The sequence below is a fragment of the Callorhinus ursinus genome, unplaced genomic scaffold (genome assembly GCF_003265705.2).
Source record: "Callorhinus ursinus isolate GAN/ISIS: 27379988/994484 unplaced genomic scaffold, GSC_fseal_2.0 scaffold20, whole genome shotgun sequence".
Lineage (NCBI taxonomy): Eukaryota > Metazoa > Chordata > Mammalia > Carnivora > Otariidae > Callorhinus > Callorhinus ursinus.
The window spans coordinates 8,147,610-8,173,698 of NW_027397082.1; the positions used below are offsets into that span (position 1 = coordinate 8,147,610).

General features: G+C 47.5%; 1 long non-coding RNA gene across 1 annotated transcript; it reads right to left on the bottom strand.

Annotated features, from left to right (window-relative positions):
* Window positions 1-4,834: 4,834 nt before the first annotated feature.
* LOC141374681 (uncharacterized) lies at window positions 4,835-13,062 on the bottom strand. The gene is made up of 5 exons (XR_012381764.1): window positions 12,973-13,062; window positions 11,036-11,171; window positions 10,175-10,323; window positions 7,364-7,519; window positions 4,835-5,032 (listed from the first exon to the last, which is right to left on the bottom strand). It is a non-coding gene; the product is annotated as an uncharacterized lncRNA (long non-coding RNA).
* Between the last annotated feature and the right edge of the window lie 13,027 nt (window positions 13,063-26,089).

The following is a 26,089-nucleotide window of genomic DNA, read 5'->3' on the forward strand; positions in this document are numbered from 1 at the left end:
GGAGTGGAAACCGAGTGGAGCTTGTTGGGTCGGTGGCACAGGGCACACGTGGTCCTGTGCCACATGGGGCCCCAGGTGCGCTGACTGAACCACAGCATGGGTGAGGACCGACAGCCCCCCAGGGGATGCGCAGTAAAGGAGCAATCATATTCAGGTGGGTCAGATGAAAACAGCTTCTAGAGTGACCTGGAACCTAGCCGTGGTTTTCCCTGAGTTCGGGGTGTGATACTAAGCCATCTTCCCAATCACACTTCACCAAAAACTACTTCTGGGGGGGGGGCGCCTGGGTGGCTCAGTCGGTTGAGCATCCAACTTTTGATTTTGGCTCCGGTTGTGATCTCAGGGTTGTGAGATCGAGCCCTGCGAGGGGCTCTACGCTCAGCAGGGAGTCTGCTTCTCTCCTGCTCCCTCTCCCTCTGCCCCTCCCCCTACTCTCTCTCTCTCTCACTCTTTCTCTAAAATAAATAATTTTTTTTAAAAAGCCTACCTTTGAGTTGGGTACAGAAGACTAATTTTAAAAAAGTCAGAATTGCCTTTATGGTGTATTAAACTGCTGTATCAATACCAAGTTTACAGAATCTCTTCCAGAAAACAGAAGAAGATGGAATATATCCTAATTCATTTTATGAGGCTAATATTATCCTAATGCTGAAACCAGATAAAGACAGGACAAATAAGCTACAAATATCCCTCATGTGCTTAGACACAACCATCCCCAACCAAATATTAACAAACTGAATCCAGCAGTATATAAAAAGATTTAGATACTATGACCAAGTGGGATTTATTCCAGGTATGCAAGGCTGGTTCAGCATTCAAAAATCAATCCATGTGGGACGCCTGGGTGGCTCAGTCGGTTAAGCGTCTGCCTTCGGCTCAGGTCATGATCCCGGGATCCTGGGATCGAGCCCCGCGTCGGGCTCCCTGCTCAGTGGGGAGACTGCTTCTCCCTCTCCCTCTGCAGCTCCCCCTGCTTGTGTGCTCTCTCTCTCTCTGTCAAATAAATAAATAAAATCTTCAAAAACATCAATCCGTGTAATCCACTATATCTAGAGGCTAAAAAAGAAAAAAACTGTGTGATCATATCAATTGCTACAGAGAAAGCATTTGCCAAAATCCAACACCCAATCATGATAAACATTTCTCCACAAACTAGGAATAGAGGGAAGCTCCTCAGCTTGGGAAAGGGCATCTACAAAACACCTACACCTAGCATCATTTTTAGTGGTAGAAGACTGCATGCTTTCCACCTGAGATCAGGACTCAGGCCAGGATGCCTATTCTCACTATCCTTCTTCCACATAATCCGGGGGGAAATGGTGTACCTACTGAGCCTTCCTGGGTTTCCCAACAATAGGAGCCAAGATCTGGACCTCCAGCTCACCCCAAGGCAGGTGAGACCTCCAGGAGGCAGCACGCACCCCTCCTCGTGCCTAAATGGCACCATGTCAGTCTGAGGTCCCTCCCACTGACCTCTCTCACAGGCTTTCATACTTTTTTTAATGAAAACATTTCCTCTCCACATTGGTTATTCGATTCCAACCCTCATGGCATCCTTTTGCTCCTTTGAGCTTCCCAAGTTACCCTCAACCCAGTCCAACCTAAGAGAGAAGAATCCAGATGGCCTGCTGTTTTGTAATACCTGAAATCAGAATAAGAGCTTACCTTTTATAACCCTCCACATGTTGCAAAATGCTTTCTTGTTCATTAGCTCAGCAGCTCTGAGCCTCTTTCCGCGCCTCTGTGCTTTCCTTGGCTCCCCGCTGGTGGAATGAATTGCTCCCTGCTCTGAGCTCCCATAGCACTTTGTACACGCACCTATCCCACACCTGACACTTTCTATTACAGCCCTCGTTCAGGTCTCTCTGTCCCCTGCCAGACCAGAAGGGACCACAAGGTGATTAATTGAGCATCTTCTCCCCAGCCCCGACCATGAGCTCAAAGACACGCCTTGGGTGTAGCTCAATGAAAGAGGTAGGTATTATTGGCACGTGGAAAGGACTCAGGAAGTGGTGGCTGGAGTCGGGGTGGTGGAAAGATGAAGGAGCTGAGGCTTTGGACGCACTGAAGGACCCCATCAAGGTGACACAGCCAGATGGTGACAGAGCTGGGCTTTGACACAGATCTCTCAGCTTTCATTCGGATAAACAGACACTTCTCACCCACTGATGTCCTGCCCTGTAGCTCTGGAGGGACTGTCCCCCAGGAAAGCAGCTGAGGGTTTAATTCATACCTCGGCTGTGGAAGCTAAAGGGAAAGAAAGAGCCTCGCTCCTGCCGAGCCGAGGCGGCACAGAAACCGAAAAGCTGCCGGGACTCTCCGAGCCTCTGAAAACAGAATGCAAACCACAGAGCCCAGCCTATCACAAGTTCAACAAAGTTTTTCCAGGCTGAACTCTGAACTTTGAGAAGTCTGGAATCTTTAGCAATTGCTTATTGCCTGTAGGATAGATGCAGTTAGTCCCGTGCCTTCTGGGCATGCCCTTAGCTGCAATCCTCATTGAAGTTCCTATGCCGCTGCTTTCAAAACTGCTCAAATTCCTTCACTCAAGTGTTCTTAGCACTTATGTTGATAGGGAATACTTCAAAGGGTACATCTTTACTTTATCAAATCTGATCTAATTTTGCAGATGGAATCAAAGAGGTTCATTTTGAGTCTAGTCAAGTTTGCCAACCATCCCGGAGAGGAGGCGTCAGTGCCTTGTCCTCTGGGCAATTAACCTAAACTGAGAGGCCCCAAAGATGCCGGGGCGGGGGGGTGGGGGGGTGGCTCCGGCCATGCGGACACCAGAGCTCCCTGGGAGAAGGCAGGGGCCTCCCGCGGAGCGAGGGGGCACAGGGCAAGGAAGGACAGCTCCCCGACATCCGGGGACCCAGAGCTGGTCCTTCAGAGCAGTCAAACACAGCATGGGTGTTGTGGGGGAGTTCAATGAAGAGAGCAAATATAATGAGCTTCGGTGTGCCTGGCGGTCTTTAGAGTTTCTGTGTGGGGTAGGGGAGCCCCGGATGCGCGCAGCCAAGGCCCGGAGTATGAACCTTCACCCTCAGCTGCAGGAACAATTATGTTTCTCTTCTCCCAACCTGGCACTTTTTGTAAAATCCAAAACTTGATGTCGCTGCTAATTTGCCCCTGATACCTGCGTTTGAAGCTGGGTCCAGGCATAGATTCAGCTGCCTAGCCAGACGGTAATTTCCAACTGAGCTATTATAATTGTTACAGTAAAATGTCTGTCTGCATACAACACACGGGGGGGGGGGGGGGGGGGGGGGGGGAGAGTCATTGATTTTGGTGTTCAGAAAAGTTCTCTGTGGCTCAGAAGAGACAGTTCTGGCTGGTTTTACTTTATTTGGATAAATACTTTATATTATGGCCATTTCGCATTGAAATTGAACACGAAAGCAAAAGGGGATTCAGTTTTCAATGTCCTAAGCTCTGGGGTCCCCCTTTTTAAAAAGCTCTTCAGAAACTCACACACACAACCTGCCCCCACCTCCTTGGCTTTGGACATGGGAGGGAGTCATGCTGATCTACCAGCTTCCCTCACGGAGCCTTTGTGTGAGGCCCATGCAAATTGGCCCTGAAAAGGCTCCAAGGCCGCGGGCTCTGCCCACAAATTCTGATCATGGTGCAGTTGGGCGTCACTGTCCCTTTCCCACACGGGAGAAAACCAGGCCCGGCCTGAGGAGGTGGAGGACCCCAGGTTCCCCAGATTGCCAGGCCTCTTACCCCCTCATAGGAGCTCACCCAGCTGTCTCTCCCCCAAATGGTTCTGCACTCAGCAGTGACCCTCTGGAAACAGATCGATAAAGACAGAATCCTAAACTTGGCTTTGAGGGCTCTCTGACCCATCCCAACCCCTCCCCAGCCTTCTCTCTGGCCGGGGCTGGCTTCATGGGCATGTGATATCTGCAGTCATCTAGGGCCCCGCATCTGATAGCAGGTACCTATTCTCACTACTTTGCAATTCTTAATCATTTTTTAACAAGGGACATATATTTTCATTTTGCACGGGGCCCTGCAGATTATGTAGCCAGTTCTGCCTTCCACCATGCTCTGCACACCTTCCCGTGCTTCCTCCTGCCAGGAGGCTCCACACTTGCGATTCCCTCTGCGCAGAATGCTCCTACACACCCCGTCCCCACCGTTGACACCACCATCTCCTTACCTCCCTCCTACCCAACCCTCGTGATCTCAGTTGAATTGTCACTTCCTTCAGGAAGTTCACCCTGCCATCCAACTAGGTCAAGTCCCCTATTACAGGCCTGTAGAGCACCATACTCCTTCCCTCCATAAACTCTTTCGACACTGGCAGTTCTACATTTACACACATTGGATTACAGTCTCTCTCCCCTTCTGGAATATAAATTCTAGGACAGCAGAAACCACATCTGATTTTTTTGCTCACCATGGTAGTCTCAGTGCCCCAGCACAACACTAGATACATAATATTCCATAAATATGTGTTGAACTAATGACACTGTAAAAAGAGAAAGTAGTTGAGCACAGTGGTGGGGAAGTGGGCTCTGCAGTCGGACTGCCTGACTTTCTACTTCTATGCACTGTGCGATCTCAGACGAACTCCCTGATCTCTCTGCACTTGATTTCTCTCTCCAGGGAAAAGGGGATAAAATGAGTAATCTACAGAATGACTGTGACCTTTAGATGCAATGATGTGCATGGGGGACTTGAGATGCACCTGCCACAAAGTCAGAGCCCCAAGTGTCCGGCACCGTTATTATGGGATGGCAGGCATGCACTGCACACGGACACTGAGTGTTTCACATACCCTCGGAACAACCCCACGCGGCAGGAATTGTTGCGTCTGGGTGGCACATCGAGCAAGTGTCTGAGCAGGACAGGAATCCAGTGTAGTCCATCCCCTTGGCCTTGGCCTGTGGCTGTGCCAAAGACGTCACAGTTCAGAAGGGATAACAGATTGTTTCCCAGGGAGTTGCAAAACCTCAGATTTTGCATTCTTCACTATTTATGTGATCCTGAACCCTTTTCTTAGCCTTCCTCTCAATTTTCTCATCTGTAACACAGGGATAACAAGAGACGCATCTCAGAGGGTTGCTATATTAAGTGACATAAACCGCGTGAAGTGCTTGGCACAGGGCATGGTTTGTCGCAAGCCTGCTGGATGGCTTAGCGCTCAGCTCTCACTAAAATCACCTGCTGGAGTAGCTCTCATTCACTGGAAGGAGCAGAGTCTGCCTCACATTTCCGTGCTGCTTTGCTCCCATATTTGCAGGAGCCACGTTTCTAAAGAGGGTTCAGATTGCTTGTATAAAGGAGGGCAACTTTGTCTAGAGCTCCCTCAACCTCCAGCATTCCCTAGGTGCACCGTGTTAGCAGCAACACGACACTTCTGCTTTCCAAAGCAAGGGACACTATTCCCCAGTGTGAAGGGTTTTCCCCAGACCAGGGGTCTGAGCACAGACCTCCTCTTGCTCCTGCTCTCCACCCACCGCCCCCGGGGGAAGACAAAGCCCTGGACAGCAAAAAGCTAATCCTGGCAGGTGCTGTCTTATCTCCACGAATCAGTAGAGGGGACAACCTCATGCAGCCAGAATGGCTAGAATGTGCTTATCTAAGATGAAAGGAGGAATCCAGTGCCTTCCTGGTGGCCAATAACCTGAAGCTTCAACGAAAGGAGAGATCCCACCACACTCCATCCAGCCCACAGCAGACCCCTCAGCCCACAGGAAAAGTGCTGTCCACCTGCTGAGGGTGTGAACTCAGAGATTGCGCCTTCTCTCCTGCGCTCTGAATGAGTTCAGGCAGATGGTGGGGGGAAGTCAAGTGTGGCTGGAGGGGTGGGCCCCTGGGACCCTGGCTGCCATTCACACGTCATGTCGCCCCAGAAGCTGGGTGGCTCTGGAGAGATGCTTTGGAGAGGCTGACGGGGGTTGGGGGGCAGCAGAGAGGTCAAGAAGGTGAATGACAGGGTCCCTCCACCACCTTCCATCAGAAGGCTTCAGGATTGTCTGACAAATGTACAGAAGACAAAGCTGAAAGCTATGGAAGGCCCTGAGACTTCCCGGCACAGCTAGTTATCAGCCAAGGCGAGGCCAGAAGGCACACCTCCCCATGCTGGCACTGGGGCTAGTGAGTGCTGGAGCTGCAAGGTGGGGTCTGCACGTGAAAACAATTTTTGGAGAAGAGAAAGATCGCTGAGCCAGAGGAGCCTTGAGAAATGTTTTCCTGTCCTGTTGTCGGAAAGATAGGACCAAACACAACTATGTGGCACCTCCTCAGGCCCCTCCCTGCTCCCATAGTGAGGCAGTAGGGAGGTCCTCTCTGCAGTAGAAAAGTGAGGCCACCCCCATTTCTGGAGACCTCTCCACGTGGTCCTTCTCACCAGGAGCCCCCTGGGCCTGCCAGACACCAGCCAGCAGCATCGGAAGCATATCTGTGGGGAGTTGTTAGCTCTAGAAAGCCAAGGCCAGGCAGGCTTAACTTTGGGTGGATACTGTTGGGTGCTCGTCCCTAAATTCTTTTGAGTCTGGCCTCATGGCTTCGGAGCTCCAGGCTAACTGACGGCCCTGAAGATGTTATCAGCTGAAGGAAAATGTCCCGGTAGAAGGCCCTGGAACCGGCTCTGGTGGGTCATGAAATCCAGAAGACTTGGATCAGGAAGAGACATCCAAAGTTATCTAGACTGACTTTATCCTACAGATGAGGATGCTGCAGCTCAGAAAGAAAAGGTAACTTGTCCAAGTTAAGAAAAAGTACAAATATATAATAATAGATCTATGCCTCTGGGGTAGAAGAGAGGAACAGTTGTGTCTCATCTCTCCCCAGAATGTAACTGCCTCAACTCAAACCAAATGCCTCCTCTCTCTTGAGCTACAAGGCCTTCTCTACTTGGTTCTCCACTTCCCCTCATGTTCGGAACCTTATTCTAAAAATTCCTGTCCCGTTGACAGGAAGGCCTAGCTCCTGGATGAGTTATAATACCCTTCCATCTACCACCCCAATTGACTGAGCCAGCCATAATAGGGGACATTTTCAGGAATCGTTGGTCCATAATGGAAGGACTAACCCACTGAGCTGAAGTCCATGACATCAGGATTCTTGACACTGAGGCAGCCCATATCTCATGACCTGGGAAGGACTCCACTTAGCTTTGGCTTACCCAAGCTCTCCTTCCAAGCCGGTGGATCAGATTAACAAGAACCAACCTGGAGAAAGTGGATTGTGTTAACCAAGACCATTGGAAAGAGTTATCCATTTAATTGGGACAACATCAAAGTCAGGGAACTGCCACTTCACTCAGGTCTGAGGAATTAACCAGGAATGGATCCCATTTGCCAAATCACAGAGCAGATAGAAAATCAACCTGTAGTTAAGGAATACTTGCCCTGGTCACTTGAAATAAGAAACTGGTGACGACACGTCAGCTTCCTATCTTGATGGGTGATGTTCCTGGTTCATTAGTCTCCTTTGCTCTCCTCATTTCCACCCATTTCTTTTCGATCCTTAAAATTTTCTAATTTTTCCCTTCATTTATTCATCCCTTCAAAGAAAAAAAAAGTCAAGGTCAAGATGCTGACCAAAACTTCACTGCCACTCGACACAGTCTCTCTGCTCCCCCCACTCCCCCCCAGGCCGCCTCTCCTCCAAAATGAGCCCACGATGAAAGTACAGCAGGCTCCGTGCATTTTAAAGAGTTAGCCTATTTTCAACTATAAAATAATATGTGGCATAGAAAACAGCATGTAGGATGAAAAAAGATCCTGTTTAGTTTCAGTGTGACATTTGCCTGGGGGAAGAAGTGCAGAGCTCATTGGCAAGCCGATTGTTGAAGCCCTGACCAGTCAGTTACAAAGTGTCACCATTTAATATGCCAGTCAGCTCTGCCTTTTCGAGGCCAATCACTCCTTTTGTGCTGGGGAGAGGGTAGGGGTGGGGTGCAGAGGAGAAATTGAGTAGAGGGGGGTAGGAGCCGCAGAACGAAGGAGGTAAAGGGCACGCAAGAATGGAAGGTTACGGGGGGTTCATTGTTCAATCTCCATCCCACCCCCAGGTGAGCCTCACCGGTGCCCACTAGGGCCAGAGCCCAGTGGCTCTTGGTCATGGTAGCTGCCCAGGTGAGGCATCCGTCAAAGAAGGACCCCAGATCTGCCCCGGCCACAGGCATGGGTAGAGTGGGTCCCAAAGTCACAGAACTTACATATGTCCCTAGAGCTGGGGGGTCATCTTCTGGTTCCAGGTGCCACTAGAAAAAAATCAGCTTCTCAATTTATGGGCAGAAAGGTCAACAGGTCTGAACCCATTAGCACCTCTTGCAAGCTCAACACATTTCTGTGTTTCGATATCAGTGCAGGATCCAGGCTCCCTTTCATGACTCTGAGCTTTGCATCCAACTTACCAGTAACAGGGTTCAGGCAAGGCAGGGCTTTTGACTCTTCCGCCCCCCGCCCCCCACCACGGCCCCTCTCTCAGTCTGTCAGCCCTTTCTTCATCAACTATATTTGTTACAATCAAGTTCTGTCAACTGTCACAGCTTACATACAGACTGCCAGTAAATATGTCTTTCCACTCATTAGACATTCCTCCCAGTCACCTTGGGATTTCTACCTTGTCTATCTCACTCCAAAAAACTTTTGTTCAGAAGTATGAGACACCCACTGAGCAATGTCAGCTTGCGGCCATTACCTCAGGAAGTGACAGAAAACACCCAACTGTCACTCATTAAGATCCATTTTTTCCAGAGTTGATGTAAGTCAGACTTTGCCCCCAAAACGAATCATGATTTATTTAATATATTTGCTTCTACAAGTGTCAGCTCATCAGCTTAAAATGTTCCTCCTTTAACTCTATTGAGGACTGTACAGAAAGTTTTCTTTGAAACCTAGTTTTTGCTTTAAGGCTTAATAATTAAAACAGAACCAAGAACAGTCAAGACTCTGCTCTATAGGTGCACTTTGGTGGCCCCTGGTTTTATAATTATATGTACAAAGCAGTCGTGTTGGAATTATCGCTGGACACGCTGGGAAAATTGCCTCCCACTGAGCAAGCTGGCTTTTTCTGCCGGGCGCACCAGGCTGGGGCAAGATGAAATGAAAACCAGGGACGGTTTGAAAGCAGGGACAAAAAATAACAATTAGGGAAGCGAGGAGGAGAAAAATGCAGTTTCTTAATTGCTCGGCCTATGTCCCAGCGGGCAGCTCCCCGCCACACTGCAGGAGTGCGGGGACCCAGGAGGATCCGAGGATGTCCTGAGGCCAACGGAATGCGGGCAAAGGTGCATCGGCCACAGCTTTTCGGGAAAGATGCCTGAGGCCTGGCTTTGACCTGGATTTCAGGAGAGATCAAAGCCTGAGCCAAAGAGGAAGGTGATTTGATGGGCTGATGGCTTCCTATGGGGACCTCCAGCCCAAGGTCATTTCCAGCCATGCTCTCCTTTGCTTCAGATTCACTCTGGTCAGTCCTTTGGCCTGTGAGAAGAGAAGGTTGAGCACCTTGGGAGGCGCCACTTGGAGAATAAGAGCAGTGCTCAGCAACTCAGCATCTTCCTCAGCCTGGCAGCAGGACCGCAAGTAATTCTCACCCAGGACTGAGGCTTGCTTCCCTCTAGACCAGGGCCCAGGGACCCAGAGGGAGATTCATCCTGGGCTCAGCCCCACCAACCCACATAGGCAGCCATGGAAGTGTGGGTGCTACACAGCCAGAACAGCACGGCAGAGTCCAAAAGAAAGGAGAAAATCCAATTGAATTGTCCAAAGGAGATCAGTGGTCTGGGGAGAGAGTGAGGCTCCTGTTGTCAAACCTGTTTACACTCAACAACCCCTCGTCGGAGCAAGCGTGGCATGGGAGAGCCAAGCCTCACTTGGGCATCCGGGGTCAAAGACATTCAAAGCCCCTGGCAGTTGAAAAGCTTAAAATTCCAAGACTACGATATTTTGTCAGGTGTTACTTTTGTTTCTGTATTACCAAGACAGAGTGGGCCTCTACCCTCAAAATTCACCCTACTGCATGGCTGAGGGCTCAAATCTTACCCCCCACCCCCGCCTGTGGGTCAGGGCATCCATCACTGGTAGACACGCATGCCCTCGGGCAGCAGGGGGAGCTGGGAGTCTGAAGGAAAAGTCTGGAAGCAGGCTATGGAGAAAAGGCATCCAGGAGATGGAGGGGTCACCACCCTTGTCCAGACAAGCTCACTGCTCACCTGAATCACTAGCCTGGCTTTGCTGCTTCCATGCATCCGTTCTCCAACAGAAGCCGGTGATGATCTTAAAATTCAGATTTGACCACAAAATCTCCCAATTGCACTCACAAACCCCTGGCATTTAAAACCTTCCAGTGGCTTCCCATTGCCTGTAGGATAAAAGGAAAATTTTGTAAGAGAGTGACCAAGGCCCTGCCGGGTCTGTTCCATGCCTTGCTGGCCTCCCCCTAATGCCAGTCCCACCTGCCTCATCCTAGATGTCTCTGGGGCTTTGTGCCAGACTTGGGTCACCTGAGACAAGGAATGCAAGACCAGCTCTGCACCAGGTGCAGCTGGAGGAGAAGAACCACACGTGGCTGCCCAGGAGAAGGACAGGGAGGAAGAAAGGGTGGTACCACCTCCAGTGGTAAGGTGGCTGTCGCTTGGCCACAGCACTCTACAGCTCCCAACGGGGTTTCCCTAACCCTAACCCTAGCCCTTGTTGACTGAAACCAGGTCCCATGTCCCTGACCTAGTTGCCAAGAGGGCTGAGAAGTAGGCACCGTCTCTTCTCACCCCTACTCCCCTCCAAAACTCATAGGACAGAAAATACCCCAAACGTAAGAAGGATTTGCAGAGGCTGGCCTCTGATAAAAGAAAATGTCTTCTCTCAACTCAGCTCATTGACAGAGTATAGCCTTCCCAGGGAAATGCAAAAATCCTCCAGCTTGGCCTCATGGGGGGTGAGGGGGACATTTTCCATCTCTCTAGCTCCCCAAATACCAGGAACAGGGCCATCTACCACCAAGCACCAACCACATCCCTACCCTGCTCCCCAACCTGGCATGACAGGCAAAACTCTGAGAGAGGAATAAAACTCACATTGAAAGTCAGCCTGCAAATGGAACTCTTTCATGTTGGCCAGGATCCACAGCTCGGAAGGTAAGATCAGATATGGAAGTGTTTGATGAGGTTAAGTCCATTTCCAACCCTTCATTCTGGTGTTTAAAGCCATCATCTGTTTTAAGAAGTGAAGAGCTTTAATGTGCAGGGGGTTACAGAGGAACCGGTCTCCTGCTCCGCATAGAGCACCAGGTGGCAGGGGCTGTGGAAAGTTGTAGAACCTTTTTTCCTCCAACCCCATAAGGGAGAGAAGCCCCTACCTGCTGATCTCTAAAAATGGCTGCTAATGACACACAGCTATGTTAAAATAAGGACCCGTGTTCCTTAGAAATCAAGGTGGGAGACGTTTGGGATTGATGCATCACCTTTGGAAGGCACTGAGCCCAAGGAAGATCCCTTCCCCAACGGGAACAAAAGGAAATAGATGTGTGTTTTCTTCCTCTGTTGGAGGGCTTGCCCCAGAGCCCCCACCAAAATCCTATTTCTTTCATGAAGCTGTCACTGATGAGTGACTCCTTGCTCCTGAACTCCTAGATCATCTGTTGTCTATACCACTGGCTTCACATAGTATAAGATCATTCATTCATTTGTTCATTCATGCACCAAACCCTCATTAAGCCATACTATGGGCCACTCAGAAGGTTTGAGGGAGAAGGCAGTTTGAAGATCTTCTCTTAATAGACAAAGAAACTGAGACAACACTGGACATGGGGTTCGTGGTGGGCATGGGGAATGACTTGCCCAAGATAACACCTGTCTTAGTGGGGGCTCTGGGCTCCCACTGCTTCCAACAAACTGGTCACCATTGATGGTTTAATGTCCTCCATCTGGGCTGCGTTCTTTCAAAATCAGCTATCACCATGCACTTCAATCTACTAATAGGTCTCTCCATTCCATCAGACTATTAGCTCCTAGATCAGTGATTCTCAACCTTGGCTGCATATTGGAATCAATAAGGAGAGCTTTTAAAAGTACCAATGCCTAGGTATGACCCCGGAGATTCTGATTTAATTAAGATCATAGGGCATGGCCTGGGCGTTGGGATTTTTAACCCCACCACCACGACCCCTGGGTGATTCTAATGAGTCTCAAAGATTGAAAAGCACCCTTCTAGAACACTGTTCCTCAAAATTTAGTGAGCATATTTTTCACATAGTGGTGATCTGGCTAAAATGGAAATTTCAATTCAGTAGGTCTCAGCTATGGCCCAAGTTTCTGCATTTCTACCAAGCTCCAGATGATATGAAGACTACTGGTCTGTGAACCACACTTTGAGTAGGAAGGCTCTAGAACAGGGTTTCCCTACCTCAGAACTAATGGACATTTTGGGCTGTATAATTCTTAGTTTGGGGTAGGAGAGGTGCAGAGGGGATTTTCCTGTGCATTACATGATGTTTAGCAGCATCCCTCCACCCACCAGATGCCAGTAGCACCATCTCCAGTTGTGAAAACCAAAATGTCTCCAGACAATGCCAAATGTCCCCTTGGGTGGGGGGGAACATAGTCACCCCAGTTGAGAACCACTGTTCCAGAGGACACATGTTGAAGCTAGCATCTTGAGTCCTCTATCTCTTGATCCAAAGCCCCTTCACTGTACCACATTGCCCTGTTAACTCTCTTTTCTACACTCATCTTGTTTCCTAAATTTGTAAGTTAATTAAAAGTAAGGATTACATCCCATTCATTAATCGGTCAGTAATTCAGCAAATACTTGACGAATGCAAAGTCTATACATAATAACAAAGGTACCTGAAAGCTAAAGCTATGTGTGCAATATCTCTTCAATCCTCAACACAGTTTGGAAGCGGGTCCTGGGGTTAGTTCCATATTATACATAAGAAGAGAAATTAGGTCACTTGCTCCAAAACACATAATAAGTTATAGAAACAAGATGCAAAGATAAATAGGATACAGACCTTCCTCAGTGGAGTTCACGATCGTGCAGTCAATACAGACATCAATGCTCCTGATTCTACCTTGATGTGGAAAACACTTGATCAGCAACCTGGGCAGAGGGGTCACTCAAAGAGAATAGTCAGTTCTGTTCGAGGAATGAGAGGGAAGGAGACTTTACAGGGTAAGTGATAATTGAGCCAGATCTTCGAGGATAAGAATTTCACAATTATCCATTTACTTGTCTATCCCCTACCCTCAACGGAATGTGAGCCTCTTAAGGGTAGGGACAGATTCTTCTTATTCTTCTGATGCCAGGTGCACAACAGGTGTTCAATAAATGTTGGGTGAGTAAGTGAACTAACCAAGCAGGTAGACAATAGTGACATCCCAGAGAGAGAGAACAGCATGAGCAAAAGCATGGAGATGTGTGAGGGTGCTGTGTGCCAGAAGAAGAGTAAAGGGGCCAGAGGCATGGGCATTGGAGGAGAAGGGGGCAGGAGATAAGCAGGTCTCTGATGTTCTGATTCCTGCACAGAGCAGTTTGAATCCCTTTTGCTGTGCTCTGGGGAAAGGCAAGCTCCAGTGTGCCTCTCAGCCTGCTGGGTTCCTTTTCAAAGAACAGGATTCCCTGCCTCAGGACGAGGCAAATTTCTAATAAGTGCAGGGAAGTGAGATAAAGAAGTGTGACTTCATTTAGTATATGAGGAAGGAATCTCGTATGTGTTTGGTTTTTGTTTTGTTTTTGTTTTTTTTTTAATTCCCACCATCCCTGATGAATTGATGGATCCAAGCCTTGGTGTCAAGAGCTGCTAAAAAAAAAAAAAGAGAGAGAGAGAGAGAGATAATTGGACATCTAGTGCCTCCTGATGGAAGGACGCAATACGCCTATGAATCTGATCACACCCCTAGATGGAGCTAGCAACTGGCAAGCAGCAGAGGACAGAGGAACATGTTAAACTTCACTGTGGGGATGCAAACAGCAATGTCCAGACTGTAGGAAATCTGCGGGACAAATGACTTGGTTTCTTAACCATCTGAGCCACCCAGGCGCCCTTTTGACTTGGTTTCTTAAAGAGATGAATTTCAAGGGGGAAGAAAAGAGAAACAGAGGGGAATTTATGGATTAAAAGACACTTAAAAACATTTCAACCATTTGTAATGTATAGATAATTAGAATCATGATTCCACAACTGAAAAAAAAAAAAGTAAGACAAGTGAAAATCCGAACAGTGGGTGTTTGATGATATTAAGAAATTATTGTTACATTTTTAAATGTGACAATGGCGTTGGCATCTGATTTTTTTTTTAAGTGCCCTTATCTTTTACAGGTACAGACTGAAATACCAACAAAATGATGTTAATGTGTGAGAGGAGAAGGGTGAAAATGCGGGATAGGATCCCATGGGCTCTCAGCTGGAATCACAGTGGAGCCCTGGCAACTGTGTTTTGCCATACTATTCTATCTTTTTTCTTCCTTTTTTTTTTTTTCAGTTTTATTGAAGTATAATTTCCATACCATACAATTCACCCATTTCATGTGTACAGTTCAAGGACTTTTAGTATATTCAGGGTGGTGCATCCACCGGCACAATCTTATAATATATTCATCACCCCAAAAAGAAACCCTGCACCCCTCAGCCATAATCCCCCAGTTCTGCCCCACCCTTAGCCCTAGACGACCACCAATCTACTTTCTCTCTCTACAGATTCCCCTGTTCTGGACATCTCATATAAAAAGAATCCCACAAGGTGAGGTCCTCTGTGAATGGCTTGTCCATGGTGTAGCACGTGTCAGACCTTCATTTCTTTTTATGGCCAAATAATATTCCATCATGTGGATAGGCGGCGTTTTATTTATCCATTCATCAGTTGATGGGCATTTAGGTTGTTTCCTCTTTGGGGTTATTATGAATACTGCTGCTATGAACACTTGTATACAAGGTTTTGTGTGGAATATATTTTCATTTCTCTCGGGCACCTACCTAGGAGTGGAATTGCTGGGTCATATGGCACCTGTCTGTTTAACCACTTCAGAAATTATCAAACTGTTTTCCAAAGCAGCTACATCATTTTACATTCCCACCTACGGCATTCTCTCTTTTTTGTATATGTTTGAAATTTTCCATAATAAAAAACTTTGTTTTAAACCTACCCTCACAGGCTGAAAACCACCAATGCATCATCACCATCATCACTGTGGCTTTTCCTAACATGTCTGTGTTACTTTTACTCACATGGACACTCTGGGATAAGATCAGGACCCGTGTCATTTTTAATACCTTCTTGCTTGTTCAGTTTTTAGGCACGTGCCTTCTCCCTTTCATTTTGAGGATGCAGTCTCTGAAGAAACCAAAAAGATTAGCATAGGGAAATGACCTAAAGTGAGCCCCAGAGTGGAAGGAATCAGGGGCAGAAGTCCCTTCCAGCAGCGCAGCTAAGTAAACACAAACATGATGACTGCCCCCAACATAATTACAGAAAATGTAGGCCACAAAGGAAAGAATTGCAGTGGTAAGATGAGGGGAGGGGACTGCGCCTACGGAGCCCCAAGGTTAAATGCCGGGCCATAAAGAGATGTAAACAAGAGACATCTTCCAGCACAACAATTTGGGACGTAATGGCACACAGAGTCGCAATCTGCAGGTGTACGGCAAGCACTTGGCTGCATTATTCCATTCTAGAACCCATTTTCTCTTGTCAAGAGGTCTTTGACTAAAGACACAATTGTCTTTCAAAGAAAGGCTGAAATGCCATGTGAATGACTTGAGTGATAGGCTGTAGCATCTTGGATGCTCAAGAAAAAGCAATGCTAATGGATTTGTACGCTAAATAACATAAAAAGGGAGGGGGAGAAATGCCCCACCAAGGCAATACAACAGCACATCCCAGAGCCTTCTTCTGAGGCACTGGTAGGGAACCAAGTCTCGGGTACCCCCTTCCAGGGAGAACAAAGGATGCCTGGGTTTCAGGGAGTCCACACCTGACTCTGCCTTCCCCTCATATTCGGCCCTGAGCTGAGCTCTCTTTCTTAAATCCTCAAAGGATAAGAATTAGCAGGTGTTCCCTCACAAATCTGGGGCACGTAGCTCCCTGCCCAGCCTCCCACAAAAACGTCTCTGACTCGGGCCCAGGGCAGCCTTCCCTCTCATGCACACCTGACAGCAAAGCCTCCTGGGAAATTGCCCAGCCCACCCAGCGAAACAGCCCAAGACTTCCTAGAAGTTAATCAGCACACCAGAATGCTCAAATGAGCACTGTCACGGGCTAATGAGGTGAAAGAAATAGAAGTCACTGGCACAGGAGAGGCCCTCGGGGTCCACCAGATGCAACACCCTCTTTTCACAAATGAGAATGCTGGGAACCAGAGAAGGTAAGCCACACTACAAGACTACATGATCAGCTCAGGTCAGGCCACGTAATTCCACTCCTCTCCCCCCACAGAAGGGGGAGTCACTGGAGTAGGAAAATGAAAGAAGACCACTCAAGAATTTTATCTCTAACATGGCTAGCTCTGGGAATGAGACAGGACAAGGAGACCTAAAATTTTTATATTCTAATATTTTAGGTAACCGTGACCTAGAAACCACAGCTCAGGAGTTCCTTTTGAAGATGACCATAGCCTTTAGGGCCTGTTGGCTGTCCTTGCCTGTGAATGTCAGGAAGAGGGAACTGGATAATGGGCACCATGCAAGTTCATCTGTCTTTACATGAATGAGGGACCTGAGGCCCCGAGAAGGCCTGAGATTTCCCAAGGTCATGGGCTCATCCTCCTCTGGTGTTTCAATACCAATATGGTATTCTAGCCATCTCCCCTCCCCTGGACCTTTCGGACAGACCACCCTGTATCCAGTCATTAAAGAAGTAAGGTTTGGCACAGCACTTGGATACTTGTGGCTAAATATTTTGAGTGTCATTCCATCCTGCAATTAGTAGGCACTTAGTAATTATGGATTGACTAAAAGAATAATAGTAGAGCTAGTGTTTCCAGCCCAATCTATCCACTCCCTATTAATTATTCTTTCTGCTTTGTTTTGCTGCTCTCCCCCCCCCACCCCCAGCCCCTGTTGGCATAAAGTGTTTGCTCTGCAAGCTCTAGAGGGTGGTGTAGTCATGTTCATGTTTGGGTCCTTCTGAGCATCCCCACTGCCCACTTGAAGGCCTCCTGAGCATGCAGCAGGCACCTGCCTACCTTAGCACCGGAACCCCATGGCATACGGTTGCCGCCAGGAGCAAAGGCATGTAGATAAACTTTCCTCACCTTCTGCCAAAACTCCCTAGGAAATTCCCACTTTGGCAGAAACCATGTGACTCCAGGAAATCCATTCACCCGTCCGAAAGGGGGAGACCGCCTGGATGTCCACACTTTACCAGCCAGGCATCCATCTAAAGAAGCAAAGACAAAAAAGGAAGACCTTTCTTCCATCCAAGACGACATTCAATTGTAATCCGTTCTTGATTCTCAGGCCACTGTCACCGCGGTGGGCTTTTTAACTTCTGGATGCTGAAAAGGTGGGGCCTTTCTTAGCTTGGGTTTTCCCCAGAGTGGACCCTAAGGAAAATATCTGGGCATACGCACTTTATTTAAGGGCTAAGCCAAGAAAGCACTATGAGGGAGAAGGACGTGAGACCCATAAAGGGTGGGCGGCTGAGCAGGCTCCTTCCGTGGGTGACTGGGACTCAGTCTCACAGTAGACCCTGACAGACTGGGTAGCGTGCTTCAGAGAGGTGAGGAAGCTGGGGTGTGGATCCCCCAATTCCCATCCCTCACTGGTTGAGGATCTCTCTGGGGCATTCATTCTCTTGTATTTCCTCTTGCCCTGTGATCTGGTCCAACAGTCAGGAGGCCAGAATATGCCTCAGGCCAAGAGACCACAAAGCCATGAGAGTGTCTGGGAGCTGTCTGCTGGTGACCTCACGGGGGTCAAGGGGGGTGTGTGCCGGGGCCCCAGTGGCATCTGCCATGGTTTTCAAATGCTTTCCAGGGGGAAACCACCGTATCGAAGCCTCTAAGGAAGCTGCACTTTGAGCAGCGCGGTCCCGCAGGAACAGCTGGGGCTTCGGAATCCAAGTCTTGGGTGTGAATCTCCTCTCTGCCGCTTACCAGCTGGGCCACTGGGCCACAAGGGGACCTCTCTGAAGCCCACTCTTTTTTTCATCTGTAAAGATTATAGTAAAGATTAAATGAAGTGCTGTAGATTAAGTGATGGGTATGATGCTGGGCCCATTATTGGTGACAATTAGCATCATCATAATAATTACTATTTCAATAAAATAAATCATTTGCTCTTGGAAGTTTCACGATCCGGGGGCTCACCAGACAGAAGATCCAGGAAGGGTGATGTCTTCTTAATTTTAACTCTTGGTTTTCTTCAATTCACTCATCCATTTGTTCATTAACAAACATTTTTGAGAACGCATTTCAGTGACCTCGTTGGCAAAGAAGAGGGTCGGCAGTAATTGCTGCAATGGCTAGTTCTCAAATGCCTTCTAGCATTTACCATCTTTCAATCCGCAACTGTGCTCTGCAGGAAGACAGCTTCGTTTCATGAAAAGAGAATGTTATAATGATATAATGGTGTTCAGATCTTGACACTGACTAGCTACATGACTTTGAGTAAGTTTGAATAACCCTTCTGAACTTCTCCATCTGTGAAACGGGCATGAGAACACCCAGCCTGGCAGGGCATCCCACAAATCTCCTACAGCACCAGGCACATGATAGGAAACTGACATGGTTGCCTCCTGCTCATCCTCTTATCTCTGGGCTAGGCGCAGTTTAATAGCTAAATGTTACAGGGTATGGAGAGGAGAAGCATTTCAGACCCTTGCATAAAGGTGAGAGCGACACCGCAGACCGTTAGTAAGCTGAGCTCATCAGCCACACTTCTGTGTGACATAAAAGGACAAGCCCTGCTAGACTGTGACTCCCGAGACAGAGTCTCATTCAGCTGGTCATTCCCCCACACCCAGCTCAGTGCCTGCAAATAGTAGCGACTGTTGATACTTGCTGATAAACAAATGAAACAAATCCAGCCTGCTTCTCCCAACAACAGCACAACAGAAACACTTCAAAGAAGACACCATAGACAAAACTAAGATCCTTGAGGACAAGGAGGGTGGCATTTCTTGGTACCCAGGGACAAACCAGCTTTGTACTTGGTTGAATAACATTCTATCCAAGTGGAATAAAATGTCTCAAAGAACCAGGATCCACCTGCACTGCCAACACAGAGCACTGTGCTACGGGTCCCTGTTCTGAGGAGACCCACTTAGGATCTTAATCGCTTCAAATATAGAGACTTTGGTCTAAAAGGCAGACATGTGAAGAACTGCAAATGGAAAACGGCAGTGTTCTGGTTCCAAGGACGGTCCACCCAGCAGCGTGAAAGGCAGGATCGCAGGCCCCGCCCCAGACCTGCCAGATCAGAATCTGCATTGTGTGAGCGGCCCACGTGACTCTGGGGTGTGAGCCACGTTGGCAGTGCTTCTCTAGCTTGGCTGCACATCAACTGGGGAGTTTTAAAAAATATCGATGCCTGGTTTCCAACCCCCAAATGCTGATTATTTGGTCTGGAATACAGCTTGGGCAAAGTGATTATAAATAATAATAATAATAATAAATAAGAAAAACAAGAAGAATCATCATCATCATCATCATCCCCTGGGGAACGCAGCCCAGGTGAGGAGCCCTGTATAGACCTCCACAGGGCAGCTAACACAGCAAAAGGGCTCATTCTGCCTCATGGAGAATTATTTCCCTGAGTTCTTCATGGTGCCTCCTATCTGGCCCTTGGAAAAGAAGGCTTTAATGTTGTCAGACACCAGGCCTCCCCCTACGGAGCGAAGAAAGAGTTAACCCCAAATGCAGCCTTCCCTCTCCTGCTTCCACGCGTCCACCCACCGCTGAGCCTCGCTCGAATTCACGACAGCTTGGACATCTGGTTCCGTTCCTTGGAAATGTCTCCCCCTCTCATTGCTTCCCTCCCCTCAGGGACAGCTTTCCCTGGTCCTGCCCAGAAGAATGACCTGAGGCCAGGGGATCTAGCCTGAGAATGTCCCCACTGCCTGCTCCCCGGTCCAGACCTCCAGGTGGGGGTTTGAAGTCATTACATCAGCCCTGGCCGGGGCAGCACGTTCATCAGAAATGCTCCAATCCTCCCAGGAGCCTCCCTGGGACAAGCACAAGGTTCTGGCTAATTTTAAATGTAATTAAAAGATTTTCTTCCTTTCTTTCTTTCAAGGCATGATCAATTTCCATAGCTCCCCCTTCTTAGAATACTGTTCCTCTGAGGTCTTCTTTTTTTTATTTTCCAGATTTTTCTCCCCAAACGAGAACACTTATAACAGATGCAAGTCCTTTGCTTATTTGGCCTAGTGAATCAGCAGACGGTATTTTTACAATGCAGAAAGGTTTTTTAATGGGACATGGAAAGGGTCTTTTCTCCCAAAACACTAATAATAATTTAAAAAAATTCCTTTTTTTAATTTTCTTCAAATTGCTTTTTATAACGCATTCAGCATTTTCAGGGACATAATTAAAACATCAAATAGTTTTCCTGCCAGTTATGCTAAAATGTGAATACTTGAGGCAGCAACTATTATTAGATATTAAAATGGACTTGAGTATTTATTTAAAAGATCCTCTTAAGTAACTATTCATTTGGGTTTGCTCTGTTTAATAAAAAGACGAGCCCCATAATGTGAAAATACCTGTTTCTAATAAAGACCATAATTGGTAGCAGGAGGATTTTTTTTAAATATAAAATATGTATTTTGTTCACTATTTTTCCAGCTTAATGTGACTAATTTCCCCATTCAACTTTATCCCTAAGGAAAACTATTGAAAGAAAGGCCATTACCAATACATGAAGCTCACTAGTTTGCTTTCGCAGGATGTAATTACTATCAAGAAGGCTAGTAGCTGGGTAATTTTGGATTAAATGAGTACATAGCCTGAAAAAGGATAAATTAACCTCTGTAGAACTGAAATTAGATTCCAGTGAATGATTGTTCTAGCTCAACACACACTGAGCCCGAGGCTGAGGATGATGTTGCCCGGGAAGAAAAGCCAGTGAAATGCTGAATGCCTGTTGGAGGGTGCGGGGAGGGCAGGGCAGCCAACTCAGGAAGGAAAGGATGGGGCAGAAATGGAAATGGAGAGCAGTCGTTTCTCTCGCTTTTCCATGGGTCCCAGCAGGCTTCTCAGAGACTAAGGCAGATCAGGTCAATTCACTGGACACACTGTTATGGACAGCGTATGACAGGATAGAGCCGTGCCTAATACACAAAGAAGAATGTTGGAACAAATATGGAAGAAACTACCCTCAACTCCCTGGGGTTTATTAATGACAGTGAGACCGGTGAGCAAATCTAGAATCCAAAACCGTGTGCACTAACTGCCTTCTGAAGGGCACAGATATGAGAAGCTTAGCGTGGAATTGCTGCTTGGTTCAGAACAAGATGGAAGGCTTCTCGGCAGAGGTGGCATTGGCTGGACCTTGCAAAACATGACAGCTAGAGAAATCGTGTCCTGCTAAGTTTGCCCTTCTAGAAACGCCTGCCAACACGCTAGAGTGTGTTGAAACTCCTAGAATTATTTTCATACTTGTGATTCTCGTACATGAACTCATATCCAAGTGTTCAGTCCTTGCTTTCTTTGCGAGATGGAGAACAAGGGTCACGGGAATGGCAAACATTAACTAGATAGATGTCAGCCCTGCAAGGCACTGTTAGATGCTGCCGAGAAACAAAAGGAGAAGGGGTAGCAAAATTTACATCTCCATCTGGCAATCCACTTGAAGATCAGGATGCATCTGATCTGCCCTGACTGCCAAACCGAGCAACTGTAGGCAGTCTGCAGTAGGTACCCGGTGAGTGCCAGCATTGTTGATGCTGTGGAGGGGGGGATAGCAGTGACCCCACAGGTCCTGGCAGCCTGGAAGTCTAGCTTAAGAACAGAAGACTTGAACTTGCAGCTAATACACCCAAGTGAAGAACTGGAACCGGGAGACACAGCAGGCAGGGAGGAAAGGCCAGTGCATTCCTTGGCTGGGACACTACTGGCACTTTCAAACCAGAGAACAGATAGTTTCAATCAGGAGGGAGAGATTCCCCAAGAGAATCTTCCTTCTCCCTCTCTCTGCTTCCTCTGTCCTTTCTAAGCACATCCCAGTTCCCCAGCCCTTATCTAATTCAATGAGGCTGGCCAGTGTTATTTTGGGAGGAACAAGGGCTGGGAAAGACTCCATTGCCAAGTTCTTCTTGATGAAAGGCTTTTGCGTTCTCGGCTCCGTAACCCCCACCTACTCGGAGGGCTGGCCCAAACCCCGCAGGCCCCAAGGTGAAGGACCTGGCTCCGCAGGTGGGGAGCGCACCTGGGAATGCCACAGCTCTTCCCACGGCCTCCCAAATGGAGTCGTGATGGATGGTAAACACACAAGAAGGGAGAGAACTCTGTGGAGCCAGTGCCGAACACATATCTAAAGCCAAAGGATTTTGTTTCACTACCCTCTGTTGAAGTAAAAACAGCTCCAAGAGTATTCCCTGGAGTGCGAAACAGTTCTCTCATCATACAGGGTTCAAAGACACTGCGAGGCGTGTAGCGTAGCTGAAAGTGTCTGTATATAATAATGCCTTTATGATGTTGTTTTGTTTCTGGCTTGCCTTTACCTGAATTATCTGAAGACATTGTTTGAGGCTATGAAAAAATATGAATAATATTAGGCCTTGAGATCAAAAATCATTTTTTATTTCCATGTTTGTTAGCCGCCAATATCCCACGCACAGCTCTCAATTTCCAAAGCAGCAGTGAAATGCTGGGGAGATCAGGTGAGGTGTTTTGTTTTTTTTTTTTCTTTTTCTTTATCTTATTTTTATTTTTGTTATTATGCACTGGTCTTGAAGCTGTTGAAAACTGTTTGAAATGGCAAAACTAATCATGGGAAGAAACCGCAATTTAAATGTGAGAAAAAAAGGAACTACACACACCTGCCTAACAAGATGTCCGCCCAGTGGGACAAGTGACTGACACCTGCAGGATGGTCCGGCAACCCAGTGTGGCTTGAGACATGATGCTACCAAAATCGATGACCAGCGCTGACTGGAGATCCCAAGAGGGCCTTCCATGTGAGGAGACCACAACTCTTGGGCCCACTCCTTGGAACAACAAACACGCCTTTTTTGCCTCTTTCCCTACTGTGCCTTCAAAGAACAAAGTTTGAGAAACGAAGTAAGAAGTCTCATTTTTTTGCACTTGTTACTTAATCAGTGGATGGTGCCCAACCCATGTCCCACCAGGCAAATGAGGGCCAATGCCACAGCTGACAGACACTCACCTCAGGCTGACCTGCTTTCAGCCATGGCCTCCAGGATCCACCGTGTCTAACGTCTGGCACTGGATGGCTCACATTCACCACGTGAAGGCAGAGCAGCTGTGTTCTGGCAGCACTTCACCTCTCACGAGGCCACAAATGTAGACAAGTCACTACGCCGGCCAGGCCTCAATTTCTTTATGCTTTCTCCATACTCCCAGTTAGTAAATCTCAAAATCACAGGCCTGTTGAGACCTCAGTCTTCACTGGCCGTATTCCAAATGAGCTTCTGAGTCACAGAGACACGGCCTCCGACCACTCTGTCCTTCTCATCTGAGCTGCCCTGCCCTCGTTCCTAACCCTTCTCCCCTCTCCCTCCCTGCACTCCACCCTCACACCACTTTCAACACTTCCAGTTCTGCCCTTAACCTGTTCCAAAGCTGTCAGCTGTTTCCCAGGGCCTCTTGGTTAACGTCTGCCAGTTACAGCCCTCCACAACCTGCCAGACCTACCTCCTGGCTCACCGCCTTCCTCAGTGCGCCTACCCTCCAGCCCAAGGTCACATCTGCTTTTCCACACACTTGTATGCATTGTACCTCCAGACACTTGCTCACACTGATGCTTCTTCCCGGAATGCCCTCTACCTTCTACACCCCTACCCTCACCCCTAATCTCTGCATATCAAAACTTTTTCTATTGGATTGATGTATAAGACGATGCAGCAAAACTATGGGAGAAAATGGAAACAAGCTAGATGTCTAATTGGACTGAAATGGCTAGAGCAATCATGGGACAAGTATACAATGTATAAAAGTAAAGTATACAATGACTTTATAAACCATTAAAGAACATTTAATGATAGGTGAAAACTCATCATTCTGTTAAGTGAGTAGACCCCAAAAGTATGTATTCAGTATAAGCCCAGTTTGTGAACTCTGTGTGTGTGTGTGTGTGTGGTGTCTGAATATATAGACCTATATACGTAGAGGAAAGTCTAGAAGGAATACACCAAAATGGTACTTCTGTTTTCTTCTGGCTGCTGAGATTCTGAGCACATTCATTTTCTTCTTTATACTTTTCAATATTTCCTCATAAATATGTGTTGTTTTTAAAATTTAAAGTACAGTAAATAAACATTAGCCATAAAACAGTAAACAAAAGAAATCCTACTGTTGCTCAAGTGTTGTCTCAAACATTATTCTGTCCTCAAAGGTCTTCTTGATGGCGTGCCTCATCCCCCCAACTAACCTGCACTGACCAGCTGTGACTTCTTCCGCCTTTGAGCTCCAGCTACGGCACATGGCCTGTCCTTCTTCATGCCCGTGTGACCGTGTGCATCCTTTATCTCTCCCCTTTGGCTGTCAACCGCCTGGGAGTAAGGACTCTGCGTCACATCTGCCTCCTCTCTCAGTCCAGACACAGAGCAGAGGCTCTGTGAGTGCTTTCTACTTGAATTGGCCACACTCAGTTTCTAGATCCAAAAGGGTCACTGACAGGATAGTCTACACTTCCACGTCAGCCATCCTAGACATTTCAGCACATCTCTTTTTGTAGCTCTGCAGGCAACTAGTTTGAAGAAAAGTAGATCAAAAACCCTTATTTATTCATTTCTTCAGAAAAAAAAGGACACCAACTCCAACTCACCTCTGGTCTCGTTAGCTTTCTCAAGAGACACTTGGCAGCACTGCCGCTGGAATACAAAGACTGTGTGTTCAAGGGTTCCTAGTGAGTGTCCCTCAAAACAAAGAGCATCCTCATTCTTGAAAACCTAAGTCGTAGATGGATAGCCTTTACTCAAATGTTTGACCTCTTGATTCCTGAGCTAGGAAGTGTCAGATACTACAGATTGAGACCCACGTGGCCAGTAATTTCACCCTGATCTCTAGCAAGAGGCTTTCCCAAGCATTGTCATCAACCTGGACCTCAAACCAAGGTTCTAAAGAGTCACAGAGCCTCACCTGCAAAGACTTCCTCTTCTGGCCTCCGGAGGTCTTGGTAACAGGAGTTCTTCTGCAGCCCCTATCATTTTGTTCTCCCTCAAGCCAGGGAAAGGCAATTCTCTAATCTAGGTAGGAGGGACCAATGGAAATTACCCAGTTAGGCAGTGGCTCAACCCCTCAGGGAGACTGGGGTACATTCCCTACATTTGAGGAGAATCATTATATGAAGGAATGATTTAAGAGTTACCACAAACCAACCCCCAACTGTGCCCCCTTCCCTGAGTCCTCTTCATCTTGCAAATCCTGTTCAATCCCAGCCCTAAAGGATACCATCTGAGACTATCCATCCACAATCCCTTCCTCCCCTGAACCCCAACAGCCTACGCAATACCCACCTCATGAAGTTTTATGAAAATCATTCACAATGTAAATAGAGCAACCAACACAGAGATGAATATGTAGTAGGTGTTTGATGATTATCATTAATAAGCCATCACACAGTTTTTATTAGTGCTTATCTGTTCAGTTTCACGTCAGCTCCTTGAAGATAGGGATCACGTCTTCAGAAGTAAAGCTCTAACTATTCATCCTTGTTGGGAAATGGATTGTTGTAGATCTCAGGAATTTCCTGGGTAGCTGAGAGTTCAACTCTTTGAGTACGACACACAGATATTCTTAGAGGCTACCATTCAGACCACTGTCCTACAACCCCCCTCCTTGAACCCTCACACAGAGCAGAGTCCAGGTGAAGTCAGTGTCTTCCAGGACCGTGAAGGTGTGCGAGGCTTTCCGTGTTCCTTATCACAGAACAATCCCACATCTCTCCCTTCTTCACTGACTTCTGCCTCGGCTGTTTGGGAGTCTGTTCTTTGTCCGCTCATCATCAC